Here is an 18,432-nt window from a genome sequence, read left to right as displayed (position 1 = left end):
GCGCTGAGACCCGGGAGAGGAATCTGCAGCTTCTGAGTAGCTTCTGAGTCTCTGATCATTCCCGGTTTCAAAGCCTTTGGGTCTTATTTGTGGCTTCAATTGTTGTTGCTACCCTCTGCACTTTGCTTCCCAATCTGTTCTCAGGCCAGCATCAGGGTCGCAAGGATCCTCTGCACTCAGGGTCAGTTCACTGGGCAAATTGTGAGCAGGACACTTGGAATACACTGTGCCTCAGTACAGAAGGCAGCGGTTTAACTTGCTGCCGTGTGGAGCAGTTCTTATTTATTCACTCAACCTGACTCTCCCAGGAAATCTCTGCTCTGTTTGAAACCGTTTGGTTTTGCTTATTTGAGCATCACATAATGGGTGTTACAAACAGCACATACTTAGAGTTGCAGTGTCTTCAGTGGGCGTTTTTACCTTTGTTTTGTATTCAGTTTGGGAGCAGCACTTGCCAGTTCTTTAAGCCCAGTTCGTGAGACTGGGTTGAACACCGTGAAGGTTTCAGGTAATGAATATAATAAGAGAATGGATGTTATTGTAGTATTTTTATGTTGTGTGTGTGTATATATATATATATATATATCCATTAAAATAATTTGTGTAAAATATCAAGAAGATAGTGCTGGCTGTAAGACCAGTGGATTCTTGTGTGTGTGTGTGTGTGTATCCTATGTGTTTTATTTATTTAGTTTTTACTTTATATCAGAGTATAGTTGACTTACAGTGTTGTGTTAGTTCCAAGTATACAGCAAAGTGATTTAGCTATGTATATATGTATATCTATTCCTTTTCTTATTCTTTTCCCATATAGGTTATTATTACTACTGAGACTTCCCTGTGCTAGACAATAGGTCCCTGATGATTATTTTATATATAGTGTGTATATGTTAGCCCCACATTCCTAATTTACCTCTCACCCACCTTTCTCCTTCAGAAACTGTAAGTTTGTTTTCTAAGAAGGTCAGTGGATTCTGTTCTGTTTTTTTTTTTCTATTTATTCTGGTAGTCAAGAGATAGATGAAATGAGTGGAGTGTGTTCTGAACATTAAGTAGCTAGAACTGGATTTTCTCTCATGGCAGAAGGATTTATTCTGCACTCTGTGATGAACATGTTTATAGGGCAAAGCAGGTGGGCAGTGTTTTCAGTTGCTTGGCATTTGGTAGCAGCAGTAAATTGTGCATTAATAAATCATTGCTTTTCTTTCCCTATCTGCTCCAGCAGCTCTGTTAATTAAAACTTTGTATGAAGTGATAGTTGAGCTGTACATCCAATTTTACTTCAGACTCATTAGACTTGGTTATGCACATCCCCTCAAAGGCATTATCTTGCTGGACCACTTTTGAATTAATAATAATCACACTTCACATAGAAGCATATAGAGGAGGTTTTCGTGCTTTGTAATCATTAACAAGCTCTCCAGTCAGCCTGGTGAGATGGAGAGACATTACAGCCACTTAGCCCCTATTAGGAGTGGGCCGGGGAAAAGGGGCAGGGGGCAGAAAGGTATCGAGGATGCAAGAAGACCCCAGAGCCCAGAGAGATTAAGGAAGAGAAGAGGTAAATTTACTTAACACACAGTTGTTGTTTAGTTGCTAAGTCATTCCGATTCTTTGCAACCGCATGGACCATAAGTCCACCAGGCTCCTCTGTCCATGGGATTTCCCAGGCAAAAATGCTGGAGTGGGTTGCCATTCCCTTCTCCAGGGTATCTTCCTGAGCCAGGGATCAAGCCCGCATTTCCTTCACTGGCAGGCAGATTCTTTACCTACTTGATCTTGATCTACTTGGGAAGCCCAGTTTGCTAAATGCATCGAGAGGCTAGGAATTATTGTCCTATTTTTTTTTCTCTTTTGTAGAATTAGGAAGTATTTGCACAGCATGCAAGTTAACAGAGTTTCCTGTATTCTTTTTTTTTAATGTCATCTTTAACCATTCCCTAAGAGAGACATTCCAGGAAGTGGATTGTTGGAAGGCTTTGGTGGGTTTGTGTTCAGAGGGGTTGGTCAATACAGATGCAGTGCTTCTGTGATGGGATTCTCACTGGCGGTCTCTGTACTTTGATTCACTTTTTACTTGGCCCATTTGATTGTCTGTCGAGACCACCCTGTGTTCTCATGACTTAGTGATTGGTTTTGGAGCAAGATCCTGACAGCTTAGTGGATATCTGTGGGGCTAGTCAGTGATGGGCTCACTCCCATGGCAGGGAACTGAACATTTTGTCTTGAAAGCTCCAAATATCCCCATATGGAGGTATTTGCCCTTGAATGGATTGGTTTTTTTTTTTTTTTACCAAAATGATATTTCCAATCTCCTTCCTGGTTTAAGGGTGGTTGAGGAAGTGCCCAGCTACTCAGATCATGCTCATCATTTCCGCAGACAGCCTCTGTTAATTTCTCGTTTTTCAATATAGCGCTCCACTGCTGTGAGCTCTGCCTGCCTCTGTGTCCTGAGCTCTGCTGTCAACCCCTTCCAGGAAATAAACCTCCGATCTCCGGTCTAGACATCTTCCCCTTACATCTCCTTTGCACGTCATTCTAAATCTTATTAAAGTCTGGCTTGAATGCAAATGACACAAGCATGTCCTGGCCTCCCCTGTCAGAATCTGGTCCTGGAGGGACCCAGTCTTATTGATGTGTGGGTCTGACAACCGCCAGGAACTCCATAGGTACTCAGAAGGGGGTTGCTATATTGAAATAAACTGAATTTTGGTCATGAGAGGGGCTGGGACCTGGAACCCTTTGTTGCAGGGCTGCAATGCTTGCACCTGGACACTCCTCTCCTGGAGCAACAAAATACAAAGAAACTGTATGTGACTAAAAATAACTGTGCATGCCCCATTGGGGCAAATTCTGAACAAAGGATACAAAAAGACCAAAACACCCAACTGACACCCCTAAAGAGCCTGAGGCAAAAGCAGACTCCTGGGCATGCCCCCTGCAGTAACACCTGCAAAAGCAGGGGAAAAACACCTAAGCCATCCCTCCAGCCTGAGCCCTGGACACGATTCCTACCCTCACCCTAAATAAGGGACCAGCTGGCCCCCCACCTCGGGGAGTGAGCAAGCAAGGGAACCTGGTGTTTGTTTTTGCTCCATCCTGCTACAGCAGAGGCCACTAATAAAGCCTTGCCTGAATTTCTTGTCTGGCTTCTGATCAGTTTCTGTTGATCGGGGAAGAGCAAGAACCCTGGTCAGTATTGGTCATATGAATTTTCAATTCCAAATTCCAGGCTAAAGCCCAACTTTATGTTAGTTCTTCTCTTGTCCACGCTGCTTCCTTTGAACCCGAGGCACTCTGGAGCCTTTGAATGACACCTGAGATAATTCAGTACATCATCTTATTCTGTGATTCTAAGAAGTTTACAGACACTTCATTAACAAAATAAGAGGGAAGTAAAATAACTTCTGTTTTTTTTCATGATTGTTTATGTCAACCTGAAGGTATACTGAAATAGGGGAATTTCTGTTTTTAAGTATATAAGAGCAAGATGGGAATTCTCCCAAGAGTTTGCAACATGCAGCATACTCGTTGGCTTTATATATTGATTTTTATTCATTAATTTGACCTACAGTGACACCTCTTATCATCCATGGGCATCAGTCATGTTGATATAATTAAGGACATGTATAGAGCAGGTCTGGATGATGACTTGGGTCTCTGTTCTGTCCCTCTTGCCATCAGCTGGTGGCATGTCACAGTTATACAAAAAGGGATAATTAACCCTGCACACAATTTCTCATGTCACATTCGGGGACTTGGAATTCTACTCAAAGAGTCGTGAAAGCCTAGTGTTGGGGTGTGTGCATATTTTTGCATTGTTCCACACCAGAATGTTTGGGTGATGGGAAGGGAAAGTGTCAAGCTGGGAAGATCATGAGTTAAGCCTCAGCCGTGTCACTTACTTAAGCCCCCAGGGCTATAAACTAGAAAATGACAACATGTTCTCTGACTTTGCCTGCATTGTGGGCACAGAGGAAGGTGAAAGAGGCAGAAAAGCCAACTTACAAGCCATTCTTTGTCATAGAAGATGATACACTTCTTCCTACAGTTTAGAAGGGACCCTTCAGACTAGAAGCCTGTGAGTATAGAAGACCCATTTGATCAGACCCAAGCTTTGGAAGATTCACTTGGCAATTTCTCGCTTTGTGTCCTGAGACCAGGAACCCGGCAGTGGAGCTTTGTGCTGAGTTGTCCTTACTTCCACTGGAGGCTTTACTCCCTGTCTCATTCAGGGCTGTGTCCAGTCTCTTATTTAAGGATCTATTCAAGACATGTTTATCAAGGTTTATCAAGGACTTGCCTGGTGGTCTAGTGGTTAATAATCCTCCTTCCAGTGCAGGGGGATGTGGGTTTGATCCCTGGTCTGGGAAGTAAGATCCCACATGCCTCGGAGCAGCTAAGCCCATAGGCTGCAGCTGCGGAGCCTGCACACCATGACTAGAAGGAAACCCAGGCCCTGCAATGAAGACCCAAGTGCCGCAACTAAGACCTAATGCAGCCAGACAAGTAAGTATTTTTTGAAAGGCCACCTGTATGTCAGTTAGTTGAGGAGGTCAGAACTGTGACCAAAACAAGTGTCTGTGCCCTTGTGGAGACAGCAGTGTCATGGGGGATGGCAGTGCAAAGGTCCTGGGGCAAGAAGCAACTTGATGCATGAGGTGTGTTTTTGTGGACACAGATGGGGAAATGGTGGAGACAGGCAGCTCATTTAGGACCTTATAGGTTGTGTTGTGATAAAGATTTTAAGTTTTTTTAAAAAATTATATATTTATTTGGCTGCATTGGGTTTTAGTTTCACCACACGAGAAAGAAGCACTGACATATATACACTATGATGTATAAAATAGCTAGCTAGTGGGAAGCCGCTGTATAACACAGGGAGCCCAGCCTGATGCTCTGTGACAACCTAGAGGGTGGGATGCGGGGAGGATAGGGAGGCTCAACAGGGAGGGGATATATGAATATAGATAAAATTATGGCTGATTCGCATTGTTGTGTGGCAGAAACCAACACAATTCTGAGTATAACGCAGAAGGTGAACCAGCCGGGGCTTGGCTTTGGGGGTTGCTTTTGATAGAAATGGGAAGATCCCCTGAAGAAGGAAATGACAACCTGCTCCAGTATTCTTGCCTGGGAGATCCAATGGACAGAGAAGCCTGGTGGGCCACAGTCCATGGGGTTGCAAAAGAGTTGGACACAACTGAGTGACTGAGCACACATTATACTTGATAGAAATAAATGGATCAGAATCTTTTATTCCAGTAAACATTATGGTTGGGAGTTAATGGTGCTGATCGAGGTGGTGCTGGGCATGGTCAGGTGGAGGTGATGACACTGATGGTATTGATGATCATGATGGTGACGGTATTGTTGATGGTGCTGGTGATGGTGGGAATGGACCCAGCCAGTTTGTGTTTGTTAGAAATTCACACCCGATCCTGTGATTTCTATATTCTGTGTTCATTTCCTCTGGCAGGAGACATAAAGAGTCTACGTGAAACTCAGCTGTTTCAGATATAGGATATACACTTGGTAACCATCCATTTCCCATCACTCTAGAGCCCCAAACTCCCATCATTTAATTAGTAAAGGCAGGGTTCTTGAAGATGGGAGGATGCCTGGACAATATTCCAAACCCTTTATCTTTCATTGTAATCAATCTGAGAGTATCTGTTTCTTCAATGGATATCATTTATAAGAAGAGGCATTGGTCTACAATGCCCTCGACAGACACATTTTGTCATTAGGGACACTTTCCTAGAGGATGTGTCTCAATTGAGTGAGGCGGGTTATTATTTGTGGGTAATTTTTTTGAGTTCATTGATTTTCTGTATCCTGGGGGACCCAGAAGTTACAGAGTTCTCTTAGGGGTAGCAGGCAGGTTATTTTGGGATCTTATTACTTGATGCTTTTTAACTTTGGTCATTCAGGGGTTGAAAGCTGCAGAGCAGAGTGATGTGCATGTGTGTGAAGCTTTCCTATATTTGGAATGGGCTGATCTTTTTTTTTCCTGATAGATTGTTGGCTGCTTGGAATTGCAGATGCATCATTACGTTATTGCATTTAAATTTAGCTCTTGTTCTCACTTTGGAAGGGAATGGAATGTTTGAATTATTTCACCGTGAAGGGAAAGCAATTAGAAAAATAGATCCTCGTGACTTATCGAAATAGGAGGTCTAAGCAGCGAGTTTCAAAGGGGGCTGCATATTTGACTCAGAGGAGGAGGCTCTTGTGGATACCTTCAATGTGGAGCAAATTAAAATGTCCTTAAACACACCTTGATGATCACTAAGGTTTAAGCTCTTTGAGGGCAGCATATGTATCAGCCTGTCATGATCATTATTTTCAATAGGATTGTATCCATTCTTTTAAACAGGGGCCAGGGCCCCTCTGTGTAAATAAAACATGAAAATGTTTATTCCTAGACCCAAGATAGAGAAATTATGTCATCAACAACACTTTCACAGAGGCTGTGAATATATGGATACGTGGAAACATCTTAAACATCTTTATCAGATTTCAAGGTCAAGAGATGCTTCTAGAAGTCACATTTTACAGAGGTGTGTAAAGTTAAAAGTCTCCTGTATAACTTTCACATCCTTGATCCCCGTCAATTACTATTGATTACTATTAACAATTCAGAGGTTAAAGTGTCTGCCTGCAATGCGGGAGACCAGGGTTCGATCTCTGGATCGGGAAGATCCTCTGGAGAAGGAAATGGCAACCCACTCCAGTATTCTTGCCTGGAGAATCTCATGGAGAAGCCTGGTGGGCTACAGTCCACGGGGTCGCAAAGAGTCGGACACGACTGAGCGACTTCACTTCAGAATTTTCAGACCCTTTCTTGTCCATCTACATTCACAAATATATACAAATATACATGCCTTGATATACAGATGTCTATGTACATGCAAAATGGGATATGTACATATGTGTGCATCCATGACTCAGGCAGGAAATTGGTATGTTCACGGTAAAACTCAAGTGTCTTTGATTCTCTCCCTTTCACCAATCTTACTACGGTCATCAGTTTTGTCTTTCTGGACCTTTTTCTACATGTAATTGTGTGTGTGTGGAGAGTCTAACAACCCGACTCTGTACACTGTAGGTGTTTCAGTCAATGTTTGCTGAACCCAGGAATCGTTGGGAGGAAGTGGACCCGGTGGTCCACTGGCACTTGGGCTGCACATATGTTCGTTTATTCTACCTCATTGATAAGTTGCATCATTCTTGCCTCCTGGAGTTGGCTGTCTGTTTATTCAATGCCATGAGCTCTTCTCTGCCTCTGTAGAGAATTTTGGTGACTGTCAGCCTGGGGAAAAAAATGAAAGTGTTAGTTACTCAGTCGTGTCCAACTCTTTGTGACTCCATGGACGGTAATCCACCAGGCTCCTCTGTCCATGGAATTCTCCAGGCGAGAATACTGAAGTTGGTAGCCATTTCCTTCTCAAGGGGATCTTCCTGACCCAGGGATCAAACCCAGGTTTCCTGCATTGCAGGCAGATTCTTTACCATTTGAGCCACCAGGGAAGCCTGGAGAAGACATATCCTAAATCTGTCGGTCAACCCAGTATTTGCAGAGTGCTCTATAGGTAACCTCATAGACAAAGACATTCAGCAAAGCCCAGATACAGTCATAGTGTTACTGGGAAAAAATAGAATTCTTTATTAAAAATTTTATTTATTAAAAACTCTTAAATATTAAAAATTATTTAAAAATTTATTAAAAATAACTAGCACCTTAGACAATGGTTTCATGATAGTAATATAAATTTCCTCTTTTCTCAGGAGATAAATCTGTACCTTTCATCTTTATTAGGTTAATTATTTCATGGTCAACCAATACATTTTTCAATCATTATATTATGCAGGTTTCAAATGTATAGCATATAACTGAGCAAGTGTATTCACTACAGAGTGGTCACCACTCTGAATATGGTTACCATCCTTCATCATATAGTTGACCTTCTTCTTCACATATTTTACCCTCTTTCCAACCCCCTTCCCCTCTGGTAGCAACTAATCTGATCTCTGTACCTATGAGTTTGTTCTTATTTTTTTAGATTTCACAAATTAGTGAAATCACATGTTATTTGTCTTTTTGCACCTCAGTTATTTCACTAAGCATAATGCCCTCAAGGTCCATTCACGTTGTCACAGATGGCAGGATTGCATTCTTTTTGTGGCTGAGTAATATTCCATTGTGTACATATACCGTATCTTCTTTATCTATTCACCTGTTTATGGGCACTTAGGTTGTTTCTGTATCTTGGCTATCGTATTTATCTTCTTAGATTCATGTTTTTACATTCTTTGAATAAATTCCCAGAAGTGGAATAGCTCGATCACATGATAGTTCTATTGTTAATTTTTTGAGAATCTCCAAACTGTTTTCCGAGGTTGCTACATCAATTTACATTCGCACCAATGGTGTGCAAAATTTCCCGTTTCTCCACATCTTCTCCAGCGTTTGTTACTTCTGGGCCTTTTGATGATAGTCACTCGGACAGGTGTGAACCTGGATGGTCACAGGCAAAAGAAAGAATTGGAGCACTGTCCTTTCCTAGACATAAACATTAACTCAAAATGGATTAACGACTTGAATATAAAACCTGAAAGCATAACATTCCTAGAAGCAGACACAAATGGTACCCTCACTGATACCAGTCTAAGTGATGTTTTTGTGGGTCTCACTCCACAGTCAGGGGCAACAAGAACCAAAATAAACAGCGGGGACTACCTCAAACTAAAAAGGCTCTGCACAATAAAGGAAACCATGATCAAACCCCAAAGGCAACCTACCGAATGGGAGAATATATTAACAAATTATGTATCTGATCATGATTAATAACCAAAATATATAAAGAACTCAGGAAGCTCAATAACAAAAAACAATCTGATTTTAAAAATGGGGAAAGGACCTAAACAGACATTTTTTTTACCCAAAAGACATACAGATGGCCAAGAGGCACATGAAAAGATGCTCAGCATCACTAATCATCAAGGAAATGCAAATCAGAACCACAATGAGATAAAGTTACCTTTTTCAATATCTTAGTGCCCATAAGACACATATGCTTGTTTAAGGAAAAGGAGCAGTTATCAGGTGAGACACAGAAATGGCAAAATCTGTGATGTTGGGGGAAGCAAGTTTCCTCCAACCTTGAGAGCTGCAAGGGGCTCCTGTGCTCCAAGACCAAACCAGATACTATCTTTAGCCTATACTCCTTGCAGGTTCTGGGGTCTCGCTTTTGGTTGGGGCCTTAGGACAGACTGTCTCAGTGTAATGTCATTTGTGCGGAAATGCCTAGTTAAAACAGCTCTTAATGTCATTACTCTTCATGACTAAGGCAATTATGTATTTTAAATTCCATTTTGCTTGTTTCTTTTTAAATAGGCAAGTCAGAATGGAATGGGCTCTGTTGATACTGAAGTTCAGTGCTAATTACAGTCACATGATTGTTAGTGCTGTCCTGGGCTTGCCAGGAAGTGCCCATGATGATGGCGTGCCATCTACACCCCGAGTCATGTCCCTCCATTTGCCTGCAAGGGCAATAAAAAGCAAAAGAGAGTACAAATGTGTTTGGCAAGGGCTTCAGAAATTGCTGTGAAACTCAGGCTCTCAGCTACAGCATATGGGTCTTGATAGCATCTGTTTCACTCTGATCTCTTGGCAAACCCAGACCCTGGAAGGTAGCTAATATGCTCCTTTTGTCCTGCAGAAAGAGAAACAATGCTGCAGATGTGGCTGTACTCTCAGAAAAGTCCTTGGGGCCTTGTCATATACTATGCTATTGTGTTTATCAGGACTCTTTTGCTTGTAAATGACAGAAAACTGGCTCAAACTAGCTTAAGCAAAAAGGGGAGTTAATTGACTGGTATAATTGATGAGAGCATAGCAATGGCTTCAGGAACGGCTTGATCCAGGAGCTCAAACAATGTTTTGGGTTTCTGAGCCAGTTTCCTCTGTGTTGTCTTCAGTTTTAATCAGTCCCTTAACCATGCACTTAGGGTTCATAGGCCTAGTGTTATTTCCTCATTGACTTGACATCTCTAAAATTAGGCTTAAAAAGGCAACAGAACTTTGCATTATCATTTCTTGGGCTCTATATTTTTCACCTATGAGGGGGATTCACCCAAATTCTACCATTTAACACTCTTCTTTCAAAAGATCCATTTCCTGAAGCCTTGTGATCAGGATCAAGAGTTTTCAAGATCAGCTAAAGTACTTCCCCATAGTAGCGTGACCATGCTCCCCAGGAGACTAGGGTGAAAAATTCACTTAATCCTTCACTGGAAGACCACCTCTTCCTCCCTACAGAGATGTGCTTCTGCATTTGCAGGGCTCTCCATCTGGCCAGATCTCCTGGCCTGTGACTCACCTCCCCATTGCTAACAAAACTATGCCGTAGAGCACTGACAGTGGTCCAAGTCCCACCATGAGTTACAGGTTTGTCAGTTTCCCTGTGTTCACCATGGCTGTGTGGGATGGCCCACTCTGGATCACTTGTTGTTGCCATTCAGTTGCTAAGTTGTGTCCAGCTCTTTGCGATCCCATGGACTGTAGCACAACAGGCTTCCTTGTCCTTCACTATCTCCTGGAGTTTTCTCAAACTCGTGTCCATTGAGTCAGTGATGCTACCTAAACATTTCATCCTCTGTTACCCACTTCTCCTCCCCTTAATCTTTCCTAGCATCAGGGTCTTTTTCAATGAGTCAGCTCTTCACATCAGGTGGCCAAAGAATTGGAGCTTTAGCTTCAGCATCAGTCCTTCCAATGAATGTTCAGGGTTGATTTCCTTTAGGATTGACTGGTTTGATCTCCTTGCAGTCCAAGGGACTCTCAAGAGTCTTCTCTAGCACCACAATTTGAAATCATCAATTCTTCGGCGCTCAGCCTTCTTTATGGAGCAACCCTCACATCTGTCCATAGCTAATGGAAAAACCATAGCTTTGATTATATAGACCTTTGTCGGCAAAGTGATGTCTCTGGTTTTTTTTTTTTTTTAATTTTATTTTATTTTTAAACTTTACAATATTGTATTAGTTTTGTTAATACAACTATCTAGGTTTGTCATGGAGAAGGCAATGGCACCCCACTCCAGTACTCTTGCCTGGAAAATCCCATGGACGGAAGAGCCTGGTAGGCTGCAGTCCATGGGGTCGCTAAGAGTCGGACACGACTGAGCGACTTCACTTTCACTTTTCAGTTTCATGCATTGGAGAAGGAAATGGCAACCCACTCCAGTGTTCTTGCCTGGAGAATCCCAGGGACGGGGGAGCCTGGTGGGCTGCCGTCTATGGGGTCACACAGAGTCGGACACGACTGAAGCGACTTAGCAGCAGCAGCAGCAGCAGCAGCAGGTTTGTCATAGCTTTCCTTCCTAGAAACAAGCATCTTTTAATTTCATGACTGCAGTCATCATCTGTAGTGATTTTAGAGCCCCCCCAAAATAAAAGCTGTCACTGTTTTCACTTTTTCCCCAGAAGTGATGGGACCAGATGCCATGATCTTCGTTTTTTGAATGCTGAGTTTTAAGGCAGCTTTTTCATTCTCCTCTTTCACTTTCATCAAGAGACTCTTTAGTTTTTCTTTGCTTTCTGCCATAAGCGTGGTATCATCTGTGTATCTGAGATTGTTGATATTTCTCCTGGCAATCTTGATTTCAGCTTGCACTTCATCCAACCCTGCATTTCACATGATATACTCTGCATATAAGTTAAATAAGCAGGGTGACAATGTACAGCCTTGACATACTCCATTCCTGATTTGGAACCAGTCTGTTGTTCTGTGTCCAGTTCTAACTGTTGCTTCTTGACCTGCATACAGATTTCTCAGGAGGCAGATAAGGTGGTCTGGTATTCCCATCTCTTGAATAATTTTCCACAGTTTGTTGTGATCTACACAGTCAAAGGCTTTGGTGTAATCAATAAAGCAGAAGTAGATGTTTTTCTGGAATTCTCTTGCTTTTTCTATGATCCAACAGATGTTGACAATTTGATATCTGGTTCCTCTGCGTTTTCTAAAACCAGCTTGGACATCTGGAAATTCACAGTTCACGTGCTGTTGAAGCCTGGCTTGGAGAATTTTGAGCATTACTTTACCAGTGTGTGAGACGAGTGCAATTGTGCGTAGTTTGAGCACTCTTTTGCTTTGCTTTCTTTGGAATTGGAATGAAAGCTGACCTTTTCCAGTCCTGTGGCCACTGCTGAGTTTTCCAAATTTGCTCCTATATTGAGTGCAGCACTTTCACAGCATCATCTTTTAGGATTTGAAATAGCTCAACTGGAATTCCATCACCTCGCCTAGCTTTGCTCGTAGTGATGCTTCTTATGGCCCACTTGACTTCACATTCCAGGACGTCTAGCTCTAGGTGAGTGATCGATCACACCTTCGTGGTTATCTGGGTCATGAAGGTCTGGGTCTGTTGTTTTAGCCACCGTGATTGTGACACTTTGTTATGATGGCCCCAGCAAACTGATATAAGGTCTTTTTTTTTTTTTAAGTTTTTAAAATTTAGTTTTTAATTAAAAAAATTAAACTACAATTGTTTTACAATGTTGTGTTAGTTTCTGCTGTACAACAAGGTGAATCAGCTATATGTATACCTATATCTCCTCCCTCTTGAGCCTGCCTCCCGCCTCCCCATTCTACCCCGTAGGTCATCAAAGAGCACTGAGCTGAGAAAGTAGCACTGATGTATGTACACTACCATGTGTAAGATATATAGCTAGTGGGAAGCTGCTCTATAGCACTGGGAATTCAGCTCAGTGCTCTGTGATGAAAGGTTTTGAATTCTGGTATCCTAATTCTGGTAATCTTAAGAAGAGGCATTGCCTGGAAGAATTGATGGAAAGGAGAGGACCTGGGAATCTAAATAGTGGTGTCCATGGATGGGCCCTCAGGATGAACCCACTAGGATGACTCTGATGCAGCCCCTGGTTTTGGTGTTTGGGTGTCTCTGCTCGAGATGTAAAGTCAGGAGATATCCTGCCCGGTGTCTTTTTGTTCCTGGTGGTTAGAGGGACGTGCGTGCATGCTCAGTTGTGTCTGACTCTCTATGACCCCATGGACTGTAGCCTGCCAGGCTCCTCTGTCCATGGGATTATCCCAGCAAGAATACTGGAGTGGGTTGCCATTTCCTTTTCCAAGGGATCTTCCCAACACAGGGATTGAACCCGTGTCTCCTGAGGCTCCTGCTTTGGCAGGTGGATTCTTAACCACTGAGCCACCCAGGGAAGCCTGTGGTTGGAGGGGGCTGGATGCCAAATGCTTGCCATTCTCACCAGACCATATTCAAAGTGAAGCTGAGTGCTTTGGCCAGAAGAAAGGCGAGCACAGTTTCCACCATCCTTTATGTCCTTTGCTATTTGGATCCCAGAGCCTCTTTCTCCTTTCCTGCATTGAATCGTCGTGCTGGTGGGCACATCCCAGGGAAACGCTGCCCTGCCATGGGCATCCATGAGCAGGGTCCTTAACGCCTCCATGAGCCTGCTGGAATGGTGGCTTTGCCTAGTGTGAGGTTATGGTGACTCCCAAGTTCAAAGGGCCAAGGACAGTGTCCTGTCTGCACGGGGCCACCTCTCCATGAACGCTGCCCAGTCAGCTTGCTTAGCCTTTAAGCATCTTCGACTTGCTCCTCTCCAGCCAGGTCTCACCCCCATCACCAATTAGTAACCAGGCAACAGAGCCTTTGCCACTGGCAAACACTATCAACAGAGAGCGGCCAGCTGCCCAAAGGAAATGGAAAAGCTTTGGGTTCCGAGAGGAGATTGATAAGGGAACATTATCACAGGTAGGAGCTTAATGTTTAACCTGTGGCCATGGACTAAGTCTGGTTCCCATGACGACACGGCTTTGTCAGATTAAGGCTACCTATGAGTCAGTCACTATGGAAAGCAGCAGAGACTCATATAAAAATATCCCAGGCTGTTTATTCAGAACTGTGGCTTCTGAAGTCTCTACTTGATTTAGTTCCTTGTTTGATGAGAGCTGCTAACTAGCAGGCAGACGCTCCACTCTGTAAGCTGGGCAGTTTTAGATTTCTTTGAATTTTTTTGTCTTTCTGACTTCACTTTGTGTGACAGTCTCTAGGTCCATCCACGTCTTTACAAATGACCCCATTTCGTTCCTTTTTATAGCTGAGTAATATTCCATTGTATATATGTACCACATCTTCTTTATTCATTCCTCTGTTGATGGACATTTGGGTTGCTTCCATGTCCTGGCTATTTCTGAGTTTTAGACAAAGACCCATCTCTGATCAAAGTCTGGGCTGTCGTTCAGACTTCCTTCCTTCATCGCTCCCTCCCTCCCCTTTCCCTCCCCTCCTTCTCTCCCTCTCCCCCCATTCCCTTCCCTCCTTACCTCCCTCCCTCTCTTCCTAAATGGGCTGTGCACTACATTCTTAGCAAGATCACTGTACAGTTGAATGTGACTGAAAGATCTCTTTTCCATCCTTTTCATGTGCAGTCTTACATTTGCTTTCTGTTGCTGTAATTTTGACTTCAAGGTTATTTACATTACAAAGCTATTAAAAAAAACATTTCCATCTCAATGCTTTTGAAGGAGGCATTTTGCCTGAATTTCTTTTTGAAATTCCATCAGTTGCCTGTATGCTCATTCAAATGTGGCCACGCAGTATAAAAAGGTGCAAGAGCCCTGGGAGCAGGCAGAGCCAGGTAGAGAGGAGGTGACACAGTCCATTGGGATGATAGAGTGGGAGTCCTTCCCACCTGTTGAACAGATCCTACACCAGAAGGTTGAAGGAGGGAGGGAAAAAGGACTGAGAATGAAAAGGACTTGATCTTTTTTATCATTACCAAGAGAGACAGGTGTGAAGGGGAGGCAAGTCCAGATGTATTTAATATAGACTCAGGTGAGGCTCGGTTTGTTTTATCACGAATATATCCAGCTCATTCCTCTTTCTCCTTTGCCTTGAGTCTGACTTTCCTCAGAGGAGCAAGATGGTAGCTGTAATGGGTTGAATTCAGTTCCCACAAAAGATATGTTCCAATCCTAACCCCTGCTACCTGTGAATATAAGCTTATTTGAAAATGGAGTCCTTGCTGATGTAATGAAGACGTAGATTAGGATAAAGTCATACTGGATTAGTTCAGTTCAATTCAGTTGCTCAGTCGTGTCCGACTCTTTGCGACCCCGTGGACTGCAGCACGTTGGACCTCCCTGTCCAGGCAGGTCAGGTGGTCCGGTATTCTCATCTCTTTCAGAATTTTCCACAGTTTATTGTGATCCACACAGTCAAAGGCTTTGGCGTAGTAATAAAGCAGAAATAGATGTTTTTCTGGAACTCTCTTGCTTTTTCAATGATCCAGTGGATGTTGGCAATTTGATCTCTGGTTCCTCTGCCTTTTCTAAAACCAACTTGATTAAAATTTTGATTTTCTAAAACCAGATTGATTCTAAAACCATACTGGATTAGGGTGAGCCCTAAAAATCCAGTGACTTGGTATCTTTTTAAGAAGACAGTGTGAAGACCAGAGATACAGTATCTTTCTCTATTCAAATGGTTAGTACAGAGAAGATGGACTTTCCAAATTCAAACAATGGTGTTTTAGTCACAGATTTCTTCAGTTTCAAGTTAATGAAGAGTCCACTCAGTCTGATTAAAGCAAAATAGGATATTTATTGAGAGAAGGGCTTCAGGCATGGGTAGATCCGGGGGCTGAAGCAATGTCATTAGGATTTAGTTTCTATCTCCTGTCCCACCTTTCTTCTGCACCAGCTTCATCTCAGCAGGATCTTTCCATGTGGTGGTACCAGCAGCTCTAGGCTTTCTCTTTTCCTAGGATTTATTTTCCTAGGATTCCTAGGACTTATCCCTAAGTGGGATAAAAGGGACCTGCCTCTGCCTGATAGTTCAACAGGAATCCCAAGATTGTCTCTGATGGGAACATCTCAGCAATCAACCTGAGACATCATCTATTCCTTCACAATTATTTGCCTAAGGATAGGTGGCACTTTGACCAGATCTGGGTCATGTGCCTGCCCTGGACTGAATAGGAGAGCAGTCATTTCCCAGAGAGAAAGTGGAATACTATAACTAGAAGAATGGGGAATGGATATAGAGAAAGCAAAGCATGTTTTTCATAAAGACATTATGGGCCAGGGTGATCCAGGAGGACTTCCTGGAGGAGGAAGACCAGTGGCCCTGGGGGAGAGGCTGGATTCATGGAGGCAGAGGGAAGAATTCAAAAGCAAAGTATACTCTTCATAAAGACATTGTGGGCTAGGGTGATCAAGTAAGGCTTCCTGGAGGAGGAAGACCAGTGGCCCTGGGAGAGAGGCTGGATTCATAGAGGCAGAGGGAACAATTAAATTAATCAAACTTTGTCCAGTGCTTCTGCTCTGTGTACTATGGAAGATTTTGGAATGAGTAAGACATGAACTAGCCACTGCAAGAATCTGATATTCTGAGATGATAATGTGTGCTCATGAAAGTGGTAATTAGCCATGTTAGCCATCCAGGCAAAACATGAGAAGAAAATGTTATAGATATTAGACCATGGAGTTGGAAACCTACAAGTTTGGAAGAGAGATAACTGGGTTCATTAGTTTATAAATATTTACCTGAGAGAATCACCACCTTTCTGATTTTTGTGCTATCTGCTTGGTAATGTTACTATTACTTATAATACTATTATTTTTAAAAATTAATATACTGTGTAAATGTATTTGGAAAAAAAAACCTTTTCATTACTAGATTAAGTGGAAAATCCTGCTAGAAATAAAAGGTAAAAGTAGTCAAATACAGAAAAACAACACTGTTATCCAAATCCAGCTAAATTCTGAGGACTAGCTGAGCCTTTAAACCTGACACTTATTCACACTGACTCCAACAGGAAGATGACCAAGTATTACAGAGGTGTAAAGAAGACATTCTGGGGCTTCTCTGGTGGCTTAGATGGTAAAGAATCTGCCTGCAATGCAGGAGATCCAAGTTCATTCCCTGAGTGGGGAAGATCCCCTGGAGGAGGGCATGGCAACCCACTCCAGTATTCTGGCCTGGAGAATTCCATGAACAGTGGAGCCTGACAGGCTACAGTCCATGGGGTCGCAGAGTTGGACACAACTGAGCAACTAGAACACACACACACTCACACACACACTCACACATACATAAAAAAGACATTTTAGCACCCAAAGGAGGCTTTGTCATTGAAAAAAAATACTAAAATAGAATATTAAATTGATGATGATTCTATGATTTATAAATCAATGACTAATGAAATGCCTGACACATCTGTACCTGAAAACACCTTGGGTTCCGTGAAGGACCCTCCTGTGTGGGGTCTGGCAGATTGGAAAGCAGTGGCAAGGTGAATGAATCAAAGATTAAAAATCAAAGGTTCATCTTTTCAGTAGAATTCATGTGGAATTCTTTTTATTCTCTTGTGGCAATTACACCAGTGGGGAAATGCCCTCAGTAAGAAGCTGGGCTCTTGGTTCCAGAGGTAGTGGTTTCATCAGGTTCCAAAGCCAGGTAGGAAGGGAAGGTCAGCCTCTTGCTGGCCATCTGTCAGCGGCGGTAGGCTGACTCTTGTTTCAGCCAGAGTCTCAGTAAAGCAACATAGGAGGCTCTTGGCCCTTTTAGCAGGGAGGTTATATCTGCTCTGTGGCTTCCTTGGTGGCTCAGTGGTAAAGAATCTGCCTGCAATGCAGGAGCCTCAGGAGATACAGGTTCAGTCCCTGGGTTGGGAAAATCCCCTGGAGAAGGACATGGCAACCCACTCCAGTATTCTTGCCTGGAGAATCCCACGGACAGAGGAGCCTGGTAGGCTACAGTCCATGGGGTTGCAAAGAGTCGGACACGACTGAAGCAACTGAGCATGTACACATGTATCTCTGCTCTGACACTCATAACCCAGTGCCTTCTGTCCCCAGAGTCTGCAGATGGACCCAAGTTCTGAACTAACAGGAGGTACTTCAATTAAATTATTTCAGCAGACCAGGAATAGCTTAGTTGTCTGGGCAACTTGGATATGGTGTCCAATGGGAAAAAAAAGCCTTTGCATGAATCAACTGATTTGCAGACGTCTGTGTGTTTTTTTTAAAGAGTTCTAAGATATTTCAGAAGTGTAATTCTAAGAAGCTCCTGGCATGCATGCATGCATGCTAAGTCACTTCAGTTGTGTCCGACTCTTTGTGACCCTATGGACGGTAGCCCACCAGCCGCCTCTGTCCATGGGATTAACCAGGCAAGAATGTTGGAGTGGGTTACCATACCCTTCTCCAGGGATCAAACCTGGTCTCTTATGTCTCCGGCATTGGCAGTCAGGTTCTTTACCACTAGCGCCACCTGGGAAGTCTGTGTTAATGATACTTTCCAAGCCTGTTAGCAGTGCGTTTGTCCATAATCATATCAGTGATGGGGCTTCATATAGTGTCTAATAATCATCTGTGCCTCC

At 43.0% G+C, this 18,432-nt stretch overlaps 1 protein-coding gene across 3 annotated transcripts in view; it reads left to right on the top strand.

Moving 5' to 3' along the window:
* Positions 1-18,432, top strand: part of RIMBP2 (RIMS binding protein 2) — a 308,606-nt gene that overhangs the window by 75,555 nt on the left and 214,619 nt on the right. The window lies entirely within an intron of this gene.

Source organism: Bos indicus x Bos taurus, chromosome 17 (assembly GCF_003369695.1).
Source record: "Bos indicus x Bos taurus breed Angus x Brahman F1 hybrid chromosome 17, Bos_hybrid_MaternalHap_v2.0, whole genome shotgun sequence".
NCBI classification, from domain to species: Eukaryota; Metazoa; Chordata; class Mammalia; order Artiodactyla; family Bovidae; genus Bos; species Bos indicus x Bos taurus.
Note: the sequence above shows the minus strand (reverse complement) of the source record. Positions and strands in the feature narration are given on the sequence as shown.